General features: G+C 37.6%; 1 pseudogene; it reads right to left on the minus strand.

Moving 5' to 3' along the window:
- Nucleotides 1-12,999: 12,999 nt before the first annotated feature.
- On the minus strand, nt 13,000-25,799 carry LOC131904828 (cytochrome P450 2J6-like; annotated as a pseudogene).
- Between the last annotated feature and the right edge of the window lie 1,791 nt (nt 25,800-27,590).

A 27,590-nucleotide genomic window follows, 5' to 3' on the forward strand; every position in this document is an offset into this window, starting at 1 on the left:
GAAGGAGAAAAGTAAAAAACAATCACACCTCAGCTGTGAACCCAGTTAGCTACAATGACAACTGGTATGGAGAGAGGTGTTCAGTAGCCCAATAGTGGCATGAACGTCATGGCAGTGATCAACTACTTCCTGGTTGTATTTAAGGCCACAAGATGTTACTGTTATCAGAGCCAAGAGTTGTAGTGGATAGCCATGCCAGCTTTGACCTGGAAGTACCACCCCCTTTGAGGCTTCCGTAACTGTCACGCCTACAAGGTGGAGCCCAGAGAGGACCCCTAAAGACTCAAGATCTGGATGGGGGAGCTCTCTTGATTCCTGGACCCAGGACACTGGAGATAGACTGAGCAGAGTTCTCCAGAGAACACCGCTGGACTGCGCTTCACCTTTCCCAGACCCTGTTACCTATCCCTTTACTTGTAAGTTACCCCACAAAATAAGCTTCCCTTTTAACTAAGTGGAGTTGCCTTAATATTTAAACCAATGAAGAGTCTGTGGCTAGACAGGTTTGAACTTCTAGGAGAGAATCTACCCCTTTTACTCTCCTAAATTATGTAGTATTAAATCAACTAGTGATTTGGCACCATACTTATTGAGAGAGTAGCAAATCTCTCAACCTCATTGGAGATACTTCACGTTAAAGTAGAAGATGTTTAAAACAAACTATGCAAGGTATAAAGAATAAGAGATGGCAGAGAGCTCAGTTCTAAGTGGGAAATCAATATCAGAGCCATTATTTACAAAGTTAAGGGGTCATTGTGATAGAGGAGGTAAAAAAAAGCTAAAAGCCAGGTACAAGGGATGATTGATTGCAAGGGAGCAAGAAATTCAGTACAGGGCAGCTGTACAAATAAACTTACAGCTGTTGTAACAACGTGCACAAACATGTACAAACACAAGCCAGTCAAAATCCCAGCATGGAAAGGGGACATGGACATAAAGTCCCACCAATAGCTGAGGAGTTAATGGCAACTTCTAGCTGCTGAGAGAGGGAGAGAAAGAAAGAGTGAGAAAGATAGAGAGAGAGGAGAGAGAGAAAAAGAGAGAGAGAGAGAGAAAGAGAGAGAGAGAGAGAGAGAGAGAGAGAGAGAGAGAGAGAGAGAGAGAGAGAGAGATATTTCTTTAAAGGTATATCATGTTTTGGTTCAAACATACTGCAGAGAGTGACATCATATCCAAGTTTGTGGGCAGCATAAATTGAATTTAAATTTTTCTAATAATAAAGAAAAGAGCAGACATGAAGTTGAGTATTTATGAAAAAGGGTTGGGTGGATCAGGGAGGAGTTTGGAAAGGGGTAAATTTGATGAAACCTCCTTGCATGAGTTTCTCAAATAATTTATAAAATATTTTTAACATTAAATAATGAATTATGAAAAGAGGCTCAGGAAAATCTAGGCTAGCATTGATCACATGCTAGTGACCTAAGTTCACCTGCACACTCCTTGAAAAGGCCAAGAGTAGAGGACAAACAATTGGATTTTCCAAAAGTTTTATTTGGAAAGCCAGTAACTAAAGAAAATGGGAGGCTTTCAGCAGCCTGGGTCTTGATAGCCTGAGACCTGCATTTTCTATATCCACAAGGAAGGTGCAAAGAAGTGTCTCTGAGGTGAGGCAAGAATTGAATTTGGAAACTTCTGTTGCTGTTCTGGTGTTCTGGGAATTAATGTTATGAAACCAGTTATTTGTTAATACACAGGTCATGGTGCACTTGTAGTTTTCTGTATTTTGTTAAATCAGGATTAAAAGTTGGGGCCTTGTGCAACCAAAGAAATAATTGATCATTATATCCTGAATCTGACTATAGATGTAATTCTGAATGGTTTTATTAAATAAGAAACTCAGAGCCCAATGCAGAGTTAAAAGCCCAAGAGGTCAGAGCTGTAGTTAAGAGCTGAGACTAAAACCGCCTTCTTATGACGCTGCTGCTGCCTTCTTCCCCTGAGAAAGAGACCTACTTCCTGTGTGTCTGTCTTTTTATTGACTTTCTGTTCTGCCTTATTATTGGTTGTAAACCCAACCACATGACCTCCTCATCACTTCCTGTCTATACAGACCTCCAGGTCTCTATGGTTGGTATTGAGATTAAACGCATATGTCTCCAAGCTAGCTATGTCCTTGAATACACAGACTCTGCCTGCCATGTGACTAGATTAAAGGCGTGCACCACCACCGCCCAGCTTATGCTATGGCTTGCTATTAGCTCTCACCCCTAGGCAACTTTATTTATTAACATACAAATAAAATCACATTTCAGCACAAATAAAATATCACCATATTTCCCCCTTTCTAATTTAATAAAAAGAAAAAAGAAAAAACGTTATAACTAATATAAGAAAAACTATATACAAAAAGTACAATAACTATATACAATATATACAAGCAATAAATACCTAAACAATGTCTAGTTCAATTGAATTTGACATATTCAGAGAAAATAATTCCATTATCTATCCTATTTTGGTAAGTCCAAAATGTACCTGATTCACTTTCTATCATAACTTATATTACTAATAGAACTACTTATAATGTCTTTCAAATTTATACACTTACTCTTTGGTGAATTTCTTTTCTGAAATTCTTACCAAGGAAAACTATAACTATCTAAACTTTGACTAACTATAACTATCTAATCTTCAACTATAACTATAACTAATCTTCATCTGACCCTCACCCTGCCTTTTCAGTGACAGATTCTTCCTTAGTCACTCCAGATGTCTTTGAGCTCATTTTGTAGTCATTAAAAACCCTGGACTGACTTTCTTCTTGTCACAGTCTCTTGAGTACCTGGGATTACAGATCTTTGTTACCAGGTCCAGGTATCCCTGTACATACCATAGATTCTCATATCTTTGGGTTTTCAGCCTAGAAAGGAGAGGAGAGAGATGAAGTAAACTGGGGTTATCAATCTTATAGTACCAGTGTCAGCCAATTATTTCTTAATAGCTAGCAACTGAGTAGAAATCTGACCCAAAATTTAAAGTACTGATTTTTAGTTGTGACTGTCAAAAACATCAGTTTCATGCTTAACTAAAATCAACTGAAAGCGGAGCAGTTATACATGGCATGTTTTCCCCTCAGTTAATATTCTCTAGACATTTATTCCTCAAGTCCTGAGGGATTTTGGAGCAGTAATTAATCATGGGGCTCTTTCTTGCTCTTTTGGAATCTACTGAGGAAACTAGTTAACTTTTATTTAGGGTACAATTTTCGTGGCCAGATACTATAGTAGTCCTAGGAGATTGCCCCTCTTCCTTTTATAAGCAGGGTACGAGATGGGCCAAGTTTGAGGTAAACAATTGCTAAAACAGTGCATATTATTATAAAGACCCTACTACCCATCATGCATAAAACCCGAGATTGACTTTTTAAAACTGTTTTCCAAAGAGATCCAGAAATTTGCTGGGGTCATGCTGATGTGAGTGGCCTCTGCTGCCTCCTGGAGCCATGGTATTGTCCAGGCCTGGGCTGCTGCCAAGGGCCATGTCTGGGTTTGTGGTCCTACTGTAGCCAGAATCTGTGTTTATGTCCATGGCCCTTGATACCTCTGAAGACCAGGCCAATGCCATGAGTCTTGGCCACAACCTGGATCCATGTTGGTGTCTGAGAGTCATGCTGGAGCTGGGGCCATGCTGATCTGAGTGGCCATGGTGGTATCCAGGCCTGGGCTGCTGCCAGGGGCCATGTCTGGGTCAGTAGGCCTACCACAGCCAGAGTCTGTGTTGATGTCCGTGGCTCATATTGCTACCCAAGGCCACATAGATGTCTGGAGTCTAGGCCATGACATGTGACCATATTGGTGTCCGAGGGCCATGCTGCCACTGGGACCATGCTCACCTAAGTGACCTGTGCTGCCACACAGGGCCATGGTGTTATCTCGACCCAACTTGCTGCCGAGGGCAATGTCTGGGTCCCTGGACCTACAGCATCAAGGGTCTGAGTTGAGGTCTGTGGCTCCTGTTGCCTCCAAGAGCTGTGCAGATAACTGAGGTCTGGTCAGCCATCTGAGACCATTTTGGTGTCAGGGCAAGAGATAGCACTATTTTAGGTACAATAATATCAACTGTAGTAAGAAACATATCAGATATTCCCTACATAACTACAGTTTCCACTATCAGAGCTTTTTAAAGAGTACTTAATTGTGCTAAAATGCATATTATTGCATGTTTGGATTTATCACTTAGATTAACCCAACCAAAATATTCCCCATTAGTGTGACTAAATATTTGTTCATCTTTTGTTCAGACAACTGGTCCTAACAGATAAAAACCTTCCTGAGCGTGGCAAAGCAGCATCATACTGTCTCCTATTACAGGTGTGCCTTTTATCCGCCCCACCCCTGGCAAAAGGCATTTGAATTCTGTGTTTACAAGTTGAGAATTAACATACAATACAGTCAATAAATATAACAGCATCAATTTGGGGTCAGTGGTATTGTATTCTTGTTGTTTCACCAGACTTGGCTTGATGAGCTAGTCTTGAGGTTCTCCCCAAGTCATTCCCTTACTTTTCCTCTAGGGGCATTGCCCCCTGATGGGTTTGTCATGTATCTTTCTTCTGGTTGTTTTTGGGATGCTTTCCTGGTCAGAGGCATCAAAGTGGGAATCATCTGGGACTTCGTTAACCTTTGGAAAGATATGATCATAATCCTACTTTGACGTAAAAAGCACACCAGGAAGGCCCTTTCCATTGATTAATTTCTAGATCTTTCCATTTAACATATACTTTAGGCTGTGTCTCCTTTAGGACTAAATTATTTTGTGCAGCAGAAGAAGCATTAAACTTTAAAATGGAAAAATTTCAAAGTTAGCATTGATATCTGTAAAATAATATATGGGGATTGGGGTGGGTGTATATATGACAGTTTTGTTTTTTAAATTTGTTAAGTGTTTTTGTCTTTTTTACAGTAACTTCATATTGTAGATTCTAAGGGATTCCAATACAAAATTACTATTTCATAAACTGAAAAAAATTAAGTGCTTGTTAGTATAAGCTGGACCATTATGAGTTTTTAATTGTAATGAGAGTTCTAGAAAGAAACTGTATAAAGAGTTATTTGACAATACAAACTTCCACAAGAAGCATAATGGTATTTTCCTGTGTCTCCACATGGGGCTGTGATGTGGAGCTGATTAGTTAGGGAGAGGCATTATGCATGCCTGTAGTTCCAGCATAGGTCTCTACATACTGATAGCAGAGAAAGCCTCAGACATATACAGCTGTAGTTCAGATGTCAAAATGATGCCCATTCATTACTAATTATGCATTAGAAACTTGGAATACTTGACAAAATAATGCCTTTTATAGAGAATACACTCTCATAAGCCCCCTGTTTCCTGTCAGATATGAGCATTTATGTCAGACTAAGATCAAGCATGAAACTAAAAAACAAACAATATTCCCTTAATTAACAATGATCATTAACTTTTAAATATCTAAACCTAAAGCTAGTATTTGGGACTTTTAAAATTTAGGTCAATTTTAATTTTGAGCTCAACAAGACTCTCCTATTACATAACAGGATACTCAGAGTACCTGAGAAATAATCACAGAAAATACAGAAGGAGAAAACATTCGGATTTTCCCATGTAGAGAGCCCATTGGCTGAATTACTTTGTTAGTTGCTCTTAGGTCTGTTACCATTCTCCATTTGCCATATTTTTTTAAATAACAAATACAGGAGAAATCCAAGGGCTGGTTGATTCTTCCATATGCTGAGCATTTAACTGCTCTTGTAACAGCTCTTCTAAAGCCTGAAGTTTTTCTGTTGTTAAAGGCTATTGCTGAACCCATATAGGCTTGTCTGTCAACCATTTTAAAGGTAGAGCTGTTAGTGTCTTTGGAAGATCAGCAGTTTTGTCTTCGTTCTTGTACAATCTGGATAGCTGGTGACCACTCTTTAGAATAATACCTCCTAATATTTCTCTCAGAAACATGTTAGTTTATGGTTTGTTTCTGAGGTTGGAGGAATGTTAATTTGAGTATTCCATTGTTGTAATAGATAATGGCCCCATAAATTCATAGCTATATTAGGCACATATGGCTTTAATTTTCCTCTCTGTCCTTCTGGACCTATACATTTGAACCATCTTGTGCTCTGTTTCACTTGAGATAATGTTTCAATACCTAATAGCTGAACATTTACCTCCTGAAGAGGCCAGTCTGGATGCCAAGATTCTGGTGCAATTATTGTAACATCCACACCTGTGACTAATAAACCTTCCAAGACAACGTCATTTATTTGTATTTTTAATTTTGGTCTTTGTTCATTTATAAAAGTTTGACAAAAATTCGCTTTATGGTTTCTTTTGAATTTTCTGTTCTCTCTGTCTCAGCTGTTCTATCACCCCAAGCAGCCTGTTTTATTCCAACAGACATTTGGTTATTTAATTGCTCTGAGAAGGGGTTTCTTCTATGATGACAGGAAAGCTCTGAACTGAATTTGCTTTGGGGGCCTGCATGAGGCCCCTCTGGGAATTTCCCAAGGGCAGAGGCAAAGGATCACCTTGCCTGGGCCTTGTTGATCTACGTTCATTGGTCCAATATTTACTCTTACCACACCTTCTGTATAATTCAAAAGGGAGGGGCATTCTGTTGCAACTGTTCCTTTAATAAACATTCTTCCTAGGAATGCCCTGTTTACACTACCTTTTCAAATGAACTTGTTTACCACAACCAAAACATCTGACATTGATTTTCCTCAAAGCTTTTGAAATCACCTCTCCTATCCACATCTCATCATGGTCACGAGACTCAATATTAATTGTGTCCCTGATCCAATTCTCCAAGAGTGCTGATCTTGCCTTTAATGGCCTGATTATTCTTTTGCATGCTGCATTCAAGTTCTCAAAAGCCAAAGATTCAATTATTATCTGTCTAGCTTCTGAATTTGGTACCATTCTATTTACTGCTGAAGATAGCCTTTGTAAGAAATCTGTGATGGATTCTCTGAGGCCCTGTATAACTTTTGTGAATGATTCGGTTTTCTTTCCTGCTTCTTCAATTCTGTCCCACACATTTACAGCTGCCATGTGGCATAGAATTAAGGTTTAGTTATCATATAAAAATTGTCTTTGTAATCTGTGCTGAAATCCTCATTGTAGAAAAAGCAGTTAACAAGTGCCTATAAACAGCTCTAGAATACTCATGCCATTCAGTCATTGCAGAAGCTTAGGGACCAAAAAAAAAAAAAAAAAGATTTTTGCTTAAAATACAAAGTTTTTCCTTCTGTCCAGAGGGATGGATATTGGACAGAGATATTTTCAGGATGATGAGAAGCAACTTAAGTTGCTTATTTAGAAGACAGCCAAAGAAAATTTAAGACTTTGACCCTTTGGCTATGATAATAGTAGGCAGTGCTTTACAGGGGCAAGATTAATAGCTTATCAGAATTCCATTGATTAATATTAAAACTTTAAATTTTTGAAGTCTGAATAGCAAAATTGTGAAAGGGAAAGAAATCTCAATTTTTAAATTTTATATGTACTTTAAATCATTTTTAGGATTTCTACAGCTTGCATTTACAGACCTTGTATCACTTTCTCAGATCATCATAATTTACTTAAGCTTTTATAGCCTTAGACATTTACAACTTATACCCTAAATCATCTTCCTAGACCCTTACAACCTCCATAAACTCCATTACTGAGAGAAGTCCTTGAAAAGCAAATATTTAAAATAAAGAAATAGTAAAAATTAAGTTAAATCATTTTTGTGAATTTATCTCTTTCAATGTAAAGCCTGTCAGCAAGGCAAACTGCATGAATCTGCCCTTTCAGCAGGAGATCTAGTAGCTCTAGAAAAAGGAAGGCCTGATCTTTATGTATGAAACAAATTGATGTAGCAGCTGCAGTTGTTGGGAGAGGAGCTAGATGTTTTTGTTGTTGAAATGATAAAGCTACAATTAGTTATCAACATCATCAGAAATCTGAGAAGGATAAATTTGTGCAGGAATGTGATGATATTTTATTTGTGCTTTAATAAACAAAGCTTCCCTGGAGATCAGAAGAAAAAGGACAGTCATGCAACTGTACCACATACTCTTAATCCTATCACTTAGCAGGCAGTGTGTTCAAGGCCACATTGGAAACAGAGCCATGTATGGTGGCACACGTCTTAATTCCAACACTAGTCAACCATGGAAGTCTGGAGGTCTGTACAGACAGATAGGAAGTGACAGAGCTGTGTAGGAAGAAGAAGTGATATATCTGGATAGAGAGCAAATACGTTGGTAGAACAGCAAGGAATATGTGCGTGGGTAGACAGGAAATAACTCGCATTTGGAAGCTGCAGAGTTGGTGAGGCAAGGTTGGCTGGTAGCTTTTCATATTTCCCTGATCTCTTTAAGGCTTTCACTCCTATATTTGGCTCCATGTTTTTTATTTAATAAGACCATTTAGAAATCTATTTACACAGGAACAATAATCTAAATAGCCTCTGTATCAATTAAAATAACAAAGACTTACCTGCTAACTGCATGATTATCATAGGCTCCTCCCTGGTGTTCTTGGGGTCAGAAGTTGTTAGTCATTGACAGTAACACAGCAACATTAAGTCTCCTATTGACACACAGGGCAGCACTAGCCTTCAGTTACCACACCCAGAAGATCCAAGAGACTTTCCTCTGGATGGGGAACTTGAGAGACTGATCTACCTTGGTGTGGCAAAGAGGATCAGTCAGTTTTCTGATATCCTGTTTGTCCACAGGTTGGGCAGGGTCCTTGCAGCTGGTGAGGCATGGGCTAGTTCTTTGCCTAGTGTTTAGTGTTACCACAATCCAGATGGAGTCATTTTTGCCCTGTCTTCTTTCTTGGAAGAGACTATAGAACTGCCCTCTAGGAGATGACAGTTTTGGTTATCATAGGAAGTGTTTTTTATTAAACATTTTAAATGTTGTATCTGTCAGATCTCTGAGGAGCTTGAAAGCCAAATTTAATTTATCAAGTATATTTGATTTTAAAGTAACATTACTTATTTTTAATTACTTGCTTTAGGATTAATCCTGAAAACATATGTAGAAGACTAAGTAAAGGGAGGTATAAATTTGTCTCTTCCTCTAAGCTTGTTTCTTTAAATGAATTACATGTGTACTTAGCATGACTATAAGCATAGTTTTGAACACATTAAAAAAATTTGGTCATTTATAAGGTGACTGACCATTAAGTTTCATGTCTTAATTATCTTTAATAGTTTAAAAGTTAGTAGCTTTTATAGGATTATGATTTTTATAGTTTTATCTCTGTTAAATTTTAGCCTAAAAAATTTGAATTGAAGATTTAATTGAAAATTTCCTGTAAAATAAAACTTTAAATAGAAAACACAGCTTATAGATGTACTAGGAGCCTTACAAAGTCATAAATATATCCCACAGAAAGTGTGATAGCCTTATTTTCCCTATTCTTTCTATTGTAACATTACAGAATATTACATTTTCATGTATAACTCAGTTTATCCAAATAGTTAAGGCTTCACAAAGTTAGCAAAGACAAAGAGGCTAGACCTATATCTTTAAGTCAGTTATTGTTAACCTGAATAGACATTAGGAATTGATCAACCTTACTTATCAAATATATTTTATTTATTAAACATATGTCATTTTTATTCAAATTGTATATTTTTAGGATAACAATCATCATATTAAAAATACATTCTAAGCCGGGTGGTGGTGGCGCACGCCTTTAATCCCAGCACTCGGGAGGCAGAGCCAGGAGGATCTCTGTGAGTTCGAGGCCAGCCTGGGCTACCAAGTGAGTTCCAGGAAAGGCACAAAGCTACACAGAGAAACCCTGTCTCGAAAAACCAAAAAAAAAAAAAAATTCTAATCCAAAATATCTTGAGACCTGTTATTGCTTCCATAGTGTAAAAAGATGAGTCCATTTTAAGTTACATATTAGCATTCAGTACTAAATTAAGAACATCTATGTATTGTTTTTTAACTATTAATATTTTTGTCACAAGTTTTAAGTTAACTTTTTGCTTGAAATTTTACAGGCCACTTGTGCCCCCACACTCACAATTGTCTTACAGATCCTGAGAGAAAGAAAGTTGACATTTCAGCAAGAGGTTTGAATATCCAAGACCTTGATTGGGGAAACATTTTTTTTTTTTTTTTTTTTTTTTTTTAGTAAACAATAAAGGGGAAAGAGGCCAAAGAGCTAGACATATATTGATTATATCCAGCCATCCCAGATTTTATATAAATCCTTTTTGATTAAAATTTTTAAATTACATGAGACACAACAGTAACAAAATTTACTATTTGCTTTAAAAAAATATTTTCTAAGGGGCTGTTAGACAGCATCTGAAGCCCTTACCCAGTGTAAATAACACCATTCCCATTTCTTCATAGGTAGACCCCCCTCCTTATTTTTAATTTTTAGCCCACATACCATTGTTTCTTTCCAGAAAACCTTGAAGCCTCATGTAATTAGGGCCTAATTATATACAACCAGCTGGAAGAATTGACTGTATACCTAGGAGAATGTTCAATGATTTTGCCTATATCCTTGTTTTTGAATAAATGTTAACTTTTAACAAGTCCAGCTCTGATTATTTTCAGCAGGACTTTCTGGAACGATTACTGAAAGTTTATGCAGAAGGTTTTATTTTATTTTTTATGACCAGTTTGTGTGTGTATGCAGCTGGAGACTGACAATTTGAGAAGCTTAATAATAATTTTTTTCTTATGAAGTCATTAAGTTGAAGAATAATATAAGTATCTGTAACCCAGTTTACATTCTGTTACTAAGTGAAGGATTATAGGTGAAACATGTTTTTATCTCCCTTATATGATTAAAAACAGAGCCATCCTGACAACTCACATACAACATATCTAAGTAACTTGTCACAGATAATAGATTATGAGCAAGCAAGGACCATATTTTCTCAGCCAACCCTTTTGTTGACAGGCTGCAAATTGCAGTTACAAAGAAAGAATCAACCACTTTATTATCTATCTTGAGAAGTAATCTTGTAAGAAATTTTAAAGAAGTCACAAACCTAAGCTAATGAAGAGCCCGAGAAAATTGTATACTTATAAACTATACTTCTGAGTGTGTTCAGACTATCACCACTTCGACCTTTTTCCTTGCCCTCTCTCAGGCAGGGAAAAGGCAATTCAAACTAATGCATGACTGTGTAAACATTTTGAACTAACACCCTGTAATCAGAAGTCACAAATTCTGGATTTTCTTCAGTTCCTAGAGGTGTCCAGAATAAATCTTGGGACATGGAGACTCCCAGAACATTGTATGTCCTCTAATTCAGGCTCAAGTCAACATTCCTGAAATACTGTAAATCTCTTAGGTTCAACTCCAGTTGGCACCCCCAAGACACTGTAGCACTATGACACTTTAAATCTCAAAATGTACTTTCTTCCCTGTGTGTAACCCCTGATAATAAAAGAAACCTGTAGTCATTTTGTGGGGCTACAGAGTCAAATTATTCTCTGTAGCTCTGACTAGTCAGAACTTTCTTCCCCATGGTGTATTTGAATAAAAGTTGCTCTGTTTCCAGACTTCAGTGTTCTACTCCCTGTTATATGTGCAATTTCAGAAGCCAATATTCTCTTGTTCCAAAGTATTCTTCCTATTTTGAAGGCATCTGGTAGAGCTAGCAAGATTGCTTAGTGTGGAAAGATGTTTCCACCAAGATTGACAACATAAGTTCAATATGTGGCAGGCAGAAGATGGAGGGACATAATTTACCCTTGCATGCTGTCTTTTGACCTCAACCTAATATTGTGGTATATGTGAGGCCCCCATGTATAAACCACTCCCTCTAAAAGGTAAATAAAAATTTAAAGGTATGAGTGTCTGAGTTCCCTTTCATCACCATTGCAGCAAACATCAGGGAAGCGTCTCAACATTTCATGTCATAAGCAGCAAGCAGAAAGAGTTTCAGTGGAATAGTGTGGCCACAACTCTGCTATGATACCAAATTTGAGATTATTCTCATGATAAAGTCTATTCTAGACTTCATAGCATCTGTTTTTATCAGATATGACTTATGCCCAGTAAGACCTTCCCTGTTGTTACCATGCATGTGTCTTAACTGTGTTTTAAAAATATGGTTAAGAGTATAGTTAAAGTTTATAAGAAGAGTTGACCTTTAAAGGGGTGTGCGTGGAGCAGAACCTGATGCAGTTCAGCACGTGCCATTTAAAATTGTCCTCTCATATGCTCATTGTGTTAGTAGGGAGCCCTTCTCCCTTGCTTCATCCAATGTCCTTATTAATACACAGCTCTATTTCTAAGTAAAAGGCAAGGGAGCATCCCCTTAAAAAAACACTGAACATTTTAATACTCTGGCAATATGTCAGGTATCCAGATTCCTTTGTGAGGAAGAGGCAGAATTTGGGTTTCTTCCTCATGTTGTGGAAAATAGAGAGAAATAAGGGTGGTCTAAAGTAGTCCTTGTTCACAGCAACAGTGGGATGGAGCCACAAGCAGGGCTACATGCAGAGAATACACCTGAAGCAGAAAACTGTAAGGATAAGAGGGCAGAAAAACTAAACTGGAGCTCTGAACCCTCTCCTGCTCATCACAACTCACCTATTGAGCATGGCAGAAAATATTCTATGGAAGCCCACAAAGATTCCAACTTGTGGTTTGACTCAAGGTCAGAGTCAGAGTTTATGTTGCTCTCCATAATAGGGTGCAAAGGCATGGTTACCAGGTGTCTTATAGTTCAAGGCCTAATCATAAGATACTTTGCTGTGGGGCATGGTTACCAGGTGTTTTGAAGGGTGTACACTTGGTTGTACTTTGTGCTTTGATTTTGAAAGGGGAGGTCTTTTGCCTCTCCCCTTGCTAGTGTATAAAAAGCCCATTAGAAATAAACTCAAGGCTGCTGAGTATTGACTCAGGGCCCCTCTGAAGCTATCCTGTGTCTCTGTTTTTTTTTTTTTTCAAATGTATTTCCATCTAGCATTTCTCAATTCTTCACTCTGCTATCCAAGGGACCCTTTGATAGGTTGGGGCTGAACCCCAACACTGGGCTGGGCCTCAGCAAGATTCTCTCTTCTTAAACTGTCCATTGTCCAAAAATTGCTCTGGATTTAATGCATCTGAAGTGGCCCAATCTTTGGGTCCCTGCGTAGCCCAGTGAAATTGGTCAGAGTCATGGTTCCCCACAGAAGGCAGCAAAGTGTCATAGCTTGAAATATGGCACACATACTCAGGCAAATAGATAGGAAGAGTGGCTCTTGGCCTCATATACCCACAACTCTTGATGTCCTAAACTTTTTCATCCTCACCAATCTACTTCTCTACTTTCATTTGAACTATACATCCATTATTTCCCTTATATATATAGCACTATTTAGTCATAGATTGTAATTGCCTTATAGGAATTTTTGTCAGCATATTTATAATACTCTTTGTTACAAAGTACATCTGCTTAATAGGAATAGGTTAGGATGTACGTTTCTAGGGAAAGGTAGGTCCTGTAAGCATCCAAAGGAAGATATTGAACCTTACTGCTCACAATGGTCAGGTCCATAGTAGTATAGCCTCTACTTCTCTGTTCTCTTTCATAGAGTGTTAAGGAGATAACACATAGTCACACCATAGTTGTCAAAGACGTACTGATGTATAAGAAAGAATTCCTGTCTAAGCAGGTACATGTACGATCCCTGTTATGAGCCTTTCCCCCATCCTGTTCTTTCACTGTAAAGTTTGGGCCATTCTTTAAATCTCTCTGGATTCTATTACCTCCTTTCTAATTTCTCACTACCATCTTACTGCATTATTTAATCTGTTTTCCTATACTTATATAGTGACCTACTAGGGTTGCCTTGCTCCTCACTCCAGCTTCCCTTCATTCACAGAGAGGCAGAGTGCTTTCTTCTGGGAAGTCCTCATGGCTTCCAAGTAGGTATCCATGTTCTTAGTCTCCTCCAACCTCAAATCAAGGTTTGGAGGTAATTAATAAATATTGGCTTTAGTAATAAAAAAATAGCTTCAATTCTGAGTATTATACCCTGCAAACCTAACTTTATTTTATTTCTATTTGGAGCTTATGAAGCGGTTTGAGTAAAGAAACTGAAGCTATTAATAATTACATAATATGCTCACATAGTTACAGGAAATGGAGCCATTATTGTAACCAGGTCATTCTGCTGGCAAGGCCATAACTTCCAGTCTCTGCTGCACATAGCTATTTAGATTTCTCAATACTTATGACAAGAGTTAGAGTTTATATTAAAAGTCTTTGGGAGGAGTTTCAATGGGTGCCTAGGAATCCAGTAAATGAATAGGAAAAATGCACACAGCACCTGGGTAATTGAGAACTCAATTTCCAGCCATGAGATTTTCAATGACAAAGAGAACAATAAATATAGTGGCTGTTCCACTGATTCTAAGGAGAAGGTGGCTGTGCAGTAATGGGTGGACAAGCTTTTCTGGATCTCATTCTGGAGAGCACCTCCAAGAACATTATATTAAAGAGTCTTAGATAATCAGCCTAGATCCTCAGAGACTGGCCATTAGACAGCAAGGAGGGAGTTTCAGTTGTACATTATAGAGAGGGAATATTAGTGGCCAGGAGAGATGGGTAGTAGTGTGATCAGCATAAAGTCTGTGAAGACAGGGAGTTGAACAGGGACTTAATGAGTAAAAAGGAAAGGATATTCTTTAATGTCAAATATGGTAAGTCCTGTGGATGGATCATGAGTCAGTATGAATCCTCAGGACAGTATTGGTTCTGTTACTTTGTAGAAAAGATCTCTTATGTAAATTCAGTTTCCCTGAGACTTAACTTTCCAATCTAGAAATCAGGATGATATTTTGGAAGAAAAAAAAGTCTACAGAACATCATGATTGCCTTGTAAGTATTGCTTCCATCCCTCTCATTCTTAAAACTGATATTTGAGATTTCACTATGTTCTATCTTTCTTTGTGATACTTTGAGGCTATAAGGAAAAGCCGGAAATATGCCTATGAGGACACTGTTAGAAACATTAGCTTCACTCTGGTATTGGTCCATGTGCCTCAAGTGTATTTTACATCTTAATAACCCATCTTTTCAGGATCGTGAAGCATTTCCTAAACTCAGCATGACAGGTCCCTAGTCCTGAGACCTGCCCAAGTAGACAATGTCTGATGGAAAGCTTATTCCACCTACATGCTCACATTAATACAGGAAGATGGTGAGATTTTCCAAGAAAATGAAGCTATTTTTTTGCCTAAATATGTTTGATCCAAACCCATTCCAATACTACTCCCAACAATATCTGTGAATATCCATTTATATACATGGAGTGTTTCATCTGATGTCTACTTCCTCATTTAAATAATTTCTTAGGACATGAATACCTATCACCTTTGAAGCTTAGGTTCTGTAGTTGATATCCACAGTGGACTTGGGTATCTGAGGCTGAAGGTTGCATTCAGTAAGTGGAGTTCAGCCAACTTGGTGTCAACTCTCACTTCCCTGGAAATACTCAAGGGGGTAATGTTGCCCATCCTCTATACATCATGGATGACAGCATTAGTATAGAGCATGAACTTTCATTCAGCCAAGCTCACCTGCCTCTCATAGTCAATCACTCTGTCAATGTCTGTACTTTTTCTAGGAGAAAATAGGAGCCTCCATTAAGTTTTATATTTCATCTTGTTGTTTCCTCAAGTATGTTCTAAAATTACTAAATAGGCCTTATGGAGCATTAATGAATTCTTAGTCACAATTTAGAAAATAAAAAGTTTCATGAAATGAAAAGTATTCCTACACTCATCTGCTAAATATAGAACTAGGAGGAAGAAAAATGGAATGGGCCACTCTCCCTCAATCAGTAGAGAGACAAAAAAAAATATGAAAGGCATAGCAGTAGAGGCATACTGGGACATTGGCAGTGGCAGTGGAGGGAGTGGAGGGGGTGGATCTCTGCATAGACCATGGCCAGCAGAGTATAGATTTGTAGAAGATTAAAAAAAAAGTAGTTTGGTTCAGTATGACTCAGTAGCTAGTGTTGGTTCAAACATTAAGACTCTGACCTAAAATAATTTGTTTTAGAGATGTTTAAGCACAGTGTAATTTGGACAAAGTTTCTTGGAGATCTTAAACTCAATCCCATGTGCATTTAAAAAAAAACCTTAAGACATGACTATATGGAAACTCTCTGTAAAGTACAAGTGATACCTTCCATGAAGACAGTTTCTATATATTAATTAAGAAAACATGTATAAAATAAGTGTCTAAGGGAGGATTGTGTGTAGCTTGGCCACCCAGATAGGGTAAATGTTACTGGGATATAAATCATGTCAGCTTTCAATGTTCTAGATAGAAAACAGGTTGTATATATCTCACTTTGAAGAGGCAACACTGTGTTTAACATTACTGGTGCCACTAGTGCTTATCTGTCAGCAAAAGGACCTACATCCTTCCTTCCAGATCATCTCTGGAGGAAGACAATGACAGCAATTTCCCAGTCAGAAAATTCCTGGAGGAATCTGAAACATCTTAAGGGGGTATTACCTGAGATGATTCTTCTAGATGAAGGAGAAATTAAGACAGTGCATTCTTGGTTGAGGGAAGACAAAACGTTTTGAATTTGAGGCAAGAATAAGGGCAATGCAAAGAGAAGACATGTAATGGAGTAAGACCATGTGAAGCATGGTGAGGCTGAGGCTGGAAGTCAGAGGGATGACATCATAGGATGTCAGATACCAAACTAAAGAGTTTGTACAGTATCCAGGAAAAAATGACAATGCATAACTTAAAATTATCACATCAGTGGGTGCTCATGTAGTAATGCCACTCTTACCTGGGACCTACTACTGTGCCACTTGACTTCTCTGTTTTCACCTAGACTTCAAGGTTTTTTAGGGGAACAGTCTCTGTAATGTCTATGCCATAGCAGTCAAGGTCCTGACAAAACATCTTCAGGACCGGTCTATTCTTAAGTTCACATTGCATCATAGCTGTTCCAACATTTCCCAATCCACCATTGGAATCTTCTTGTCCTGTTTGAGACACAATTTCTAAAAGTATCATTGTACCTTGTCTAGGTACAAATCACATGCTCACCTTGGACTTCTGGGTAGGGAGCCATGTAGAGGAGATCCCAAGGGAGTGTCATGAATGTTATCTCTGTTCTAGCAAAGAAGAGGTCCAGAGTGCTGTAGATGAAGTTTTCTTTGTTGAAACTGTAGTCTTGTCTGGATACGGGAAAATACAGTGTATATTCATTTATCTAGAGGGATTTGTTTGCCTCTAAACACAAAGTCTTTATCCTGAGAAGTGAACTTAAATGAAACAACCACAGGAAAAATGATTCTCTGTATGACTTCACAAGGAAGCAGAGGTACCACAAATGTCCTCCTCCCCAAGTGCTAACAGAAAGCTTCTATCACTTGGGTTAATGGAACCACATTCTCATGCTTGGAAATTCTGAGAAGCCATTAGAGTGGCAAGAGAATGTGCCTTTGACAGACTTAACTTTCAATATTGTAGTACTTTGAAAGTAATTGGCCCCCATAATCTCATCAGGAGTGACACTATTAGGAGATGTGGCTTTGTTGGAGTGGGTGTGGCCTTGTCGGAGGAAGTGTGTCACTGCGGGGGTAGGCTCTGAGGTTTCAAACGGTCAGGATAGCACCCAGAGTTTCAGTCAACTTTGTGTTGCCTGCAAGATATAGGGCTCTCACCTACTCTAGCACCATGTCTGCCTGTACTCCACCATGATCCCTGTTATGATGATAATGGACTGAACCTGAACCTCTAAAACTGTAAGCAAAACACCCTCAATTAAATGTTTTCCTTCATAAGAGTTGCTGTGGTCATGGTGTCTCTTCACAACAATAAAAACCCCAACTAAGACAAATATCAATGGTATCACATATTAGCTGCATGACCTAAGGAAAGTCACTTTACATTTTCATTCTTCAGATACATGTTTTATAAAAGTGGGAATATGACACATTCCTTGAAAGGACACTTTTAATTTTGTAAAGTTTAAAAAACACATAGCAAATAGTCAGCAATTTAACTATTTTCTGAATACCTGAAATAATAAAGTTAATTCCATTATGTACAACAAAGCCATTGCTACTCTAACTCTTACACATTTATAGTTGAAGCCTCTGTTTCCAAAATGTATTTATTATCAAATCCCATTGTCTTTACCCCTCCTTTGGAAACTTTAATTTGTCAATATTGGTTCTCATGTTAATAGCCCATACCTGAACACCATATGGCCAGCATCATCTTCCTAGAGAAGACAATGTGTTTAATGATTACTATTCCAGTAAGACAAAATAACATGAGGTAAAAGAAATTCACCCTCTGCCCCATTGCAAAAGAGGTGTCCAAACTCCATGAATCAGAGATGACAATGTTGATTCAACCGTGTCTTTAGCCAGAAGCCCACTGAACTCAAAACTACATCCATTTTGGCTATATTACTGAGTTCTGTCTAGAAGGATGGATAATGATGATAAGGGAGAAAGAAGGAGGTAAAATTCTCATCTAGACCTTAAGGGTAAATTCTAACATTCAATTCTATGTTTCTTGTGTTCTGCAGCAGGGACTGAGATGGTCTAGATAACTGGTTTTGGGTCTGACTTTAAATAAAATAGAGTTCTCCAGGTTATTGCTACTTTTGCCCTTTTAACAGTTCTTCAGATATGGAGAGATATGGGGGATGCAGAATGTAAAATAATATTTTGTCATTTTCAGGGATATAAGCCAAATACTATTTCTTCAATGCCCCTATTTCTTGAGTTTCTGCCACTCAACACAAGTAAAATATTGGCACAATGTTTATTCATCTCAGGTAGATGAAATAAGACTAAGTAAATAAAATTGAAACACTTAAGTCCATATCCCTAGAATGTGTGCACATTACTTAATTTGTCAAAGAAGATATTTTTAGATGTGATTAATATAAAATTTTGAAATTAGAAGACATAATTTATCTAAGTATCCCCAAATGTAATCAAAAGAGTGTAGGAGAAGGGGCATAGGATCAGAGTAGGAGAGAAGTGATGGAAAGTTGAAAAGAGGGATCTGTTCTAGCATGGAGTTTGAGGAAGCACCTACAAGTTTAGGTTTAGTCGGCAAGAGGTCCTTGTGCACACAGATAAGCACTGGAGAAGCCAGAAAAATTAAACAATCATACTTGTCTCTTCAAAGGAAGGAGATGCTTACCTGTCTTGCTCCAAGAATGCTGGGAATGGATGCAATTTACAACCTGGTGAAATCTTTGCTTTCTGTAGGGCTAGGCTTCACCCAAATTCCCCTGAATTTATGTTTTGTTTATCTCAGACCCTTTCCCCGAAATCTTGAGCATTGCTTTTAAGTCCATTAAAGCCCATCCTTATGAGAGATGTCATTTGTACTTTACAATAGTGTAAGTGATTTGTATGTTATCTTAGACCAGGCAATCCTGACTTCTACAGGCATTATGTTTACCTCAATCATCTCCTTAGTCCCTAAATCTTGAGTACTATCTCTGAGTCAACAGTACCCATCTTTGTGAAAGAAGCCAGATGTACTTTGTAAAGAATTTCATTATAAATGTGTCTTAAGCTTTGTTATGTTCACAGGGCTCAATTAATTTTTATCAGAAAACATTGTTTTCAAAATTGTGCTGTGCTTAAATATGGCTGAAATAAATGACCTGGTGTCAGACTCAAGAAGTTTGAACCATCTATTAAAATCAAGTTGAAGCAAGTTTCATTTTTATCTCACCCAGATTGTTCTCATGCAGGCTATAAAGGGACTTATAAAGGGAAGACTGCAGCTGGCACCCAACATGGGGTACATGACTATCAGAAAAGGTAAGAAATATTTCCTTAAATCGAAATTAGGGGTTTAAGAAATCGGGCCAATCACCCAAGGGGGTCATGACCATAAGAAAGACAGTGTAAGTAATATGGGTGCCTTTCAGTTCTCTGAAAGAATTTTATATAATTATTGAAAAATTTTAAGACCCAAAGGAGCAAAATATTCAGAGCAACAACTATGTAAGTTTACACAAGAAATTGTAAAGCCTAATCTTGTGGTTTCCTAAACAAAAAAATCCATTGATGTTAACAATCGGAAACATATAAGAGCCAATGTAAAAAACGAACAGCGCAAGGAAAAGGAGAAAAAAATCCCTGTCAATTATTTTGCAATCTGGACTGCAAGTAATATACTGCTTAGATCCACCCCAGGAGGACCATAAAGAGGAAGATCTTCCAGACATATCTCAGCAGGGGGCTAATGCTCCCATATTTAAGGAGACTAATTTAGATATGCTGCCTCCCCTTTCAAACACCACAGATATATCCATGTGTAACACTTATTTGTTCTCATCAACCCAATCAGAAATTCAGTCTATGCTGTCACAGTTCCAGAGACTGCTTATAGAGAATGAGGGAAATAATGAATAGAATAATGATTGTCCCAAACCCTGCACACTTAGGCACTTAGAGGTCCTCTAGAAGCTGAGGGAGCCCTCAAAACTGATTCCCCAGAGAGTCTTATAGAGTATATAGCATACATATACACTGTTAGCACACTGTAAATACAGGGATCTTATTGTGTACTCTTGTTTTGTAGAACTGTAACTGGAAAACAAAGTCTACCATTTTAAACCAATAAGCTTGTAGCATCAAACTTAAACCTCTAATTCTCCCATGAGATGATACAGGCAACACCTTTTCGCCTTTCCCTTTTCCTTTAGAAAAGTATCAATGAAGTCTCTCAGCTCATCAGGATCCTAGTCTTTCCTGTGTTTGTTGATTATACGAGAAATAATTTCAGTTCTTCCTAGTTTCTAAAATTTTTTTGATGTAGTCCAGGAAGATATTTCATTATCTATGGAAAAATATTGTAGAGCCGATTGAAAAAATTAAACCATCATGGATACAGCATGACATGCTTTAATTGAGACAGTCTTGTCTTTCCCTCTTTGTTTCTTACAGTGAAGAAATGAAGGGTTTTATTTCTCTCAGCCCCCTAGCATTTTAGTTCTACTATGGAAAATATACTGAGTCTCAAGTCCCTTCTTGTCATCCTGATTACTCCCTGCCTGGTTCGTGCCACCACCTATCATACCTGGAGGCTGTCATCCCCCGCAGTAGTTTTTCTAGTCTAAGTCCACATCCAGTCTGTAATCTACAGGACTTCTAGAGAAATTATCTAACAGTTTAAACACATGGCTTAAGTTAGCCCTGGACTCAATCCTCCACTATACTCACACCAAGTCCAGTGACTTTTCACTGTAGTTTCTGCTGAGCTGGTCCTTAAGTACCCATTTCCTTCTCTCCGTCGGTGTTGTTCTTTAGGATTCAGTGCCTTCTGTGCCTGCCTCTGATTTTAAACATTGGCGGTTGTAACTCATGATACCCAGAAAGCTCTCCCCCTGCTCCCACTTTCACAAAGCCCCTGTTAAGTGTCACTTCCTTTGAACTCTCATACTGATGATCTCAAACCCACAGCTGTCTCTTCATCCTCTCTTTATTCCCCTGCTATGAATTATTTTCCCCAGGGAAGTCATCAGGAACATGTGTGTTTGAAGATAATTCTATACCACCGTGTCCCTTAATAATTTATATAATTTCCACATGAGTAAGTCAGTATTTTTATTTGAAATAATGTGGTCATTGAGTGAATTCTTATTATTACTGTGTGGAAAATTAATAGTATGATATAAATGGCAAAGACATGGTGTGACTATTAGTTCTGGTTCTTTCTAGGTATACTAGCATAATAATACTATGATAGTAGTAATGATGATGGTGATGATGATGATAATTTATCTTATTAATCTAATTTTCAGTGGATTTCCTGGAGGGTAATGGGGACTGAGAAACTCAAGCCACATAAAGATAGTAGACTGTTGTCTGTAATTGTTTTTATACTTTCCCACCAGCACACATATATGATATTATTTATTTCACCTTCTTAAAATTGCTATGAAAATTTACAGAAATAAAATGTTTAGTTCTCCATGAAAATGCCTGGTATTCTTGAACATGTCAAGAAGTATTTACTGTCCTCGCCTTCTGGCCTTTGTTTCTTTTCTAGAATTTCTTTCCTTGAGACACATACTCACAGATCAGCTGAGCACCCACTGAACTCTTTTAAGTCCCCAGGCTCTGACTATACTGGAGGAAAGCAAATTGAATTGCTGCACTGGGAGCTACCACGGGGAAGAGTGAAAATAAAGAATAACTTTGACAACAACAACAACAACAATAATAATAATTTATGATCTTTTTCTTTTCTTGAATTAATGCTGAACAATTGATGACTTTTCTGTAATAAGTAACACAAAGCTGCAAGAACAGATGAGAACCAAGTGATAGTACTTGACAACTGCATGCATTATCAAGAAGACTAAAATCAGAGAAAATGTTGAGATCTAAAATGCAGCCATTAAAAGGAAAAAATCCTGTGGGAAGTCAACATTGTTCTTCTAGCTGACTCTCCATGAATGACTGTGGCTCCAGAAAGTTGTAGGTGAACAGTTCCAATGTATAGCGAGAAAAAAAAAATCACAGTTTGTTTGTTCTTTAAGAAGTTGAGCAAAAACAAGTATTTAAGTTCCTTTGGCCAATTCCTGCCATGACCTGATGTAATTTATTAGAGACACATCACGTTGGTCCTAGTTAACCATCCCCTTCATGTGATTGTAATACAGACTGCTTACTCCTTATCCAGTTGGCCCCAAAACTATCACAGCCATAGTGACTGGCCATGAAAAATATCTTCCCAGTCCATATTAGAATCAGGTTTCTTTTTCTAGTCTAGAGAGTATTTTCCTTAAGCTAGCCAATCGCCAGCCTAAGGAGAAGCCTATGGGAAAGCCTGGTCTTACTAGCTTGATCCCTGTTTCAATTTCTCCTCTCAGGAGTTAAGCCCTTGACAACTCCAGCTTCTCCATTGGCTCTCACAGGCACCTCCCCTCTCTTGTTGATTTGATTAATAATTTTTTGTTGTTTTGTTAGTCCTACTTTATTGTACTGTGTCTCACCTGCCATATGCACCCAAACCTAACATCCTTCTTTGTCTAGATTCTTCTGGTAAATGGGTATCCTGTATACAGTCACTCTTTAGCAACACTTCAAGATTAAATTAGAGGAAATCCCCATATGTAAATATTTTCAATAGCTTTCATTAAAAGTATTTACTTCCAACTGATACCTCCGTCACTCAGGTGAAATTCAAGATAGTATACTAACGTATAACATGGGGTGATGGTAACAGCAGCCATCAAATACCTAGTCAAACATAAACTGACAGTGTACAAAGCAACTGTGATTGTTGTCTTTTCTGTTTCAGAAATGAAGAACCTAAATGCTTAGAGTTGGTGTTCTAAAAATCTTATATGGTATAAGGAAGAATAAAATCATTAATCTTAGATGCTGAAAGCTTAATTTTGCATTTTGAAATTATAAAGGTAAAGACTAATTTAGTAATGTGTGGGAGGCCAACTGGGAGACCAGCTCCCACATTTTACCCCAGGGTACTCTGGAGGAGTGAGGAATAAGAGATTTAGATAGAAGGATAGAAGGATAAGATATTTAGATAGAAGGATAGAGGGGAGAGAAACAGAAACAGAGGATAGCCTCAGGAGGGCCTGGATCTTTATCCACTAGCCTGTTCTTTCTCTTCTAAAGGGCTATTTATAAAAATGCCAAGGAGTGGAGCAAAATACCTCCCCCTAGCACAGCCAAGTGCAGACCCTTTCCAGTCACCTGGTAACCACACTAGTAGTTAAACAATCCTCTAATGTAGCCCTGCTGGTGAAGGAAGCTCAGATCTCACTAGGAAACCTTTATGGGCTTCGACAGTAATGTTTAAAATATTAAGGTAGAGTTAAATTAATAAAAATATCCATCATCTAGATAAGCATAGAAAGTTAAAATGAGGAAAATATTGACTAACAATAAGTCATAAAGGGAGAAAAAATAAATAAAAAAAACTTGTGAGTTAGTTCTCATTTGCCCAAGATTTTAATAAAAGCAAACAAATAATTGTGTCAGTAAAAATACAATGATGATCTGACTGGATAAAAAATTGACATGGAGTCTTATAGTGTTTCAAACAGAAGCATTTAAAATATACAGTTGCTGCCCATGTGACACAGATTCAGAAATTAGTGCATCTCTCAGCTCTGTGTCTTTTATGAAACGTGTTTTTTGTCTACTTAGTTTTCCTATCTTGATAGTTTCTTTGATCTGCATTTCTTTATGGGCTTCAAAATGCTATTGCAACAAAAATTTTAGAGCTGGAAGGAATTTAGACAATATGTTATATTTCATACACTAATATGAGAAAGTAGACACACCAACATGTGGTCCAAGATCTCAATTGTTGTGATAAAGTGTGGGGCCAAGAAACAGTATGTCATAGATGCTTTTGCTATGTCAAGCATTATTACAAGATGGTTTAAAATGGTAATCTTACTGTGAAATTCTAGGCTCAGTTTCCATCCCTGGAGCTTCTGACTGAGCTTCTATGGATCTCACCCCTGGGCACTATAATCTAAAGTCCTTCTCATGCAGTTCTGAGTAGTGATCTGCATGAAAAGAAGATTGAGGGGCACTGTGTGAAAGAAACCCAGGAACCCTTTCCTGCCCACATCAATGTATTGATTTTTTATCTACTGAATCATAGTAACAAAACTGTTCTATCCTGGCTAATTTATGCTATGCCAAGCAATAATAGTCCCATCTTTAATAATATTCCTGGTTAATTTTTACAACAATCACATATAGTAGGTGAAATAACCCTATGTAAATACAAATAAGGGCTATGTATGAGTGGTCCTCCTTTGTCAAACAGTAGCAGTCAAAAATAAACCAAATTGCAACCAGTAGTGGATCAACATATGTCAAATGATGCCATCTGTAACAGTTTTAAGTATAAAATGCACATCATTTATGTTTGCTTTGTATTTAATTTGAATACTGATATGATTAAGTGATTTCACCCTTGAACATGTTAGATTTTAATTAATCTTAAAAGGGAAAGTTTAACTTACCTCATTATAAACGTATTTTAACCTGAGTTTTTCTTAGCAGATAGAGTGTAGTGTGCACACTTAAGCAAGTGTTACTGATGCCTTGTAGGCATAAAGGTGACAGAGAAGAATGCACATTTAAAATAAATAATTTACAAAGTGAAAAAAGAAGCACTTGTTATACTATTTCCTATGATTAAAAACTCTAAAGTCAACAGACTGATTTCAAGAATTTGTATTGACTTCATATTTTAAGAATTATATCTCAGATTTTTAAAAAGTTAAAAGAAAAAAAAAAGACTATGAGAAGTAGCAATCTCAAGGTTCCTGACCAAAACAGGGGAAGTGGTAGTCCTACTTACCTGGCCAATAATTGAAGCCTGCAAGTACATGGCCTCATCCAGTAACTTTAGCAGCTCCTGAAACTGACCATTCTCATACTCAAAGCGTTGCCGAAATGTGACAGAGCAAATGATATTGGAAACTGCATTGTTGATCTACAAGTGAGGATTAAAAGGCTGTTCTGGAGGTGTGGAGAGGAAAAGATGGGCCTTTCATAGTTATTGATTTCAATTTTCTATAGAGATTTAACTCCATATGACGTAAAACATACATAACAGAGAAGCATATGAGAGGCTGTATATGAAGAACCTTACGTGGGGCTGGGATTCATCAAGGACTCTGTCAATGGCCGGGAAGCCAGATAGCTGGACAAGCTTTAAATTCAATACTATGCTTAATGATCTGTTTTGTTGATTAGCTACATCACTCTGGGTCAAGATATTTACCATTTGATCCTAGCACAGTGCAAGTCCTGGGACGAACACCACAATGGTTCATCTTCCTCATCACCTTGACTGGATTTAGAATCACCATAGAAACATACCTGTAGGTGAAAGTTTCTGTCTCTCCAGCAGCTCCCAAATAAACACTCCAAGGCTTATATTAATTATAAATCCTTAGCCAATAGTTTAGGATTGTTATTAATTAGCTTTTACAACCTAAATTAACCCATGTTTCTTATCTAAGTTATTAAGTAAGAATTACAGCTAGAATATCCAGTCTATTTGTATTTAGTCAATTTTCAGAAAATACTCAATTATTTATCCTATCTTGATGAGTCTAAAGTTTTGTACCTAATTCACTTTCTATCCCAACTAAGAAAATTTTTAAGTCTAAATATTTAGACTTTAATTCCAACAAAGACCCTGTGTTACCTAATGACAGGGACACCTAGCTGCCTGGAGAGTCATCCAAAGTTTTTCTATAACATTGGGGCACCCGACTTTGGCTCACAGGCCTCATATATCTGACAGACATTTCTGAGAAACAAGAATTCTTAAGGACTGTCCTTCCTTGTCTTGACAAGTTTCAGTAGCTACTTTCTTTGTGTCCTGCTTGTCCAATTTGGGCAGCAACTTTCAGCAGTCGAGGCAAGGATTGTTTCTTGCCCAGTGGTTAACTTTTGCCACAAAGAAAACAAACTCCATAAGGAGGTTCTTTGATGCCCATCATCTTCTCTGAGGTAGATTGGTACTGTCAGAATCAGACATGTCTCATTGTCAAAAATAACATATGTAAGCCAAGCAGTGGTGGCACATGCCTTTAATCCCAGCACTTGGGAGGCAGAGCCAGGCAGATCTCTGTGAGTTCGAGGCCAGCCTGGTCTACAGATTGAGATCCAGGACAGGCACCAAAACAACACAGAGAAACCCTGTCTCAAAAATTTCAAAAAAAAAAAAGTTATTAAAACATCTTATATGCCGTATTCTGTAGATCTCTGAAGTGTTTGAATACCACCTGTCTATATCTAAAATATATCTGTCCTTGAAAATATACCTAAAATAACTACAAGTTTGACTATAATAGATGACTATTAATCATTACTTCTTAATTATACTTTAAATTTTCAAATGAGCTGCATAAACACAATACCATAAAGAGGAGTAGAAACATACATCATAACAAAATTAACCTTAAATTTGTATCATTAAACCAAAATCCATACCAATGTAAAATATTTGGATATTAATAATTGCTTGGGGGAGAGATTAAAGTAGATTCAATAATCTACCCTATTTTCCTATCATTTCTATATCCCCCCTCCCGCTTTTTTCCTTCCAGAATGAGATCCCTAAATCTAATCTCCTGTGTTAAGTTTTCCCTGACCATTCCCAATAACAACTTGTAACAAACCCCCCTAAACAATGACAAATGTCTGTAATCTACTGAATGACCAAAAACCATCCACCTCTTGGGAATGTGGGCTTTGTGTTCTCTAGATTGCTTCTTGTTGTCTGGGGGACAACAGCATCTTTATAGAATTCTGTTAAAATTAAAATAATAGTCAAGTCCTGGGAGACCTAGCTGTATCATTTGTTGCCAGTCTCCATGTAAAGGGCAAGTGTAGGACTTATCTGAAGTCCTGGCTGGTATAGAGCATGAGGCTGGACCATCTCAGCTAGCTTCCTTGAAATTGTCCTGGGCAATTTGTAGTCCAAAGCTGATCCTTGGGTGATGTTTGTCAGCTTAGTGGTGATACCACAATCCAAGTAGAATCATTATTGCAGGGCCCCATCCTCCTTTTGGAGACTTCAAAGGTCACTGTTAGGAATGGTTGCAGTTCACTGTGGAAAAACC

Source organism: Peromyscus eremicus, chromosome 2 (assembly GCF_949786415.1).
Source record: "Peromyscus eremicus chromosome 2, PerEre_H2_v1, whole genome shotgun sequence".
Classification (NCBI taxonomy): Eukaryota; Metazoa; Chordata; class Mammalia; order Rodentia; family Cricetidae; genus Peromyscus; species Peromyscus eremicus.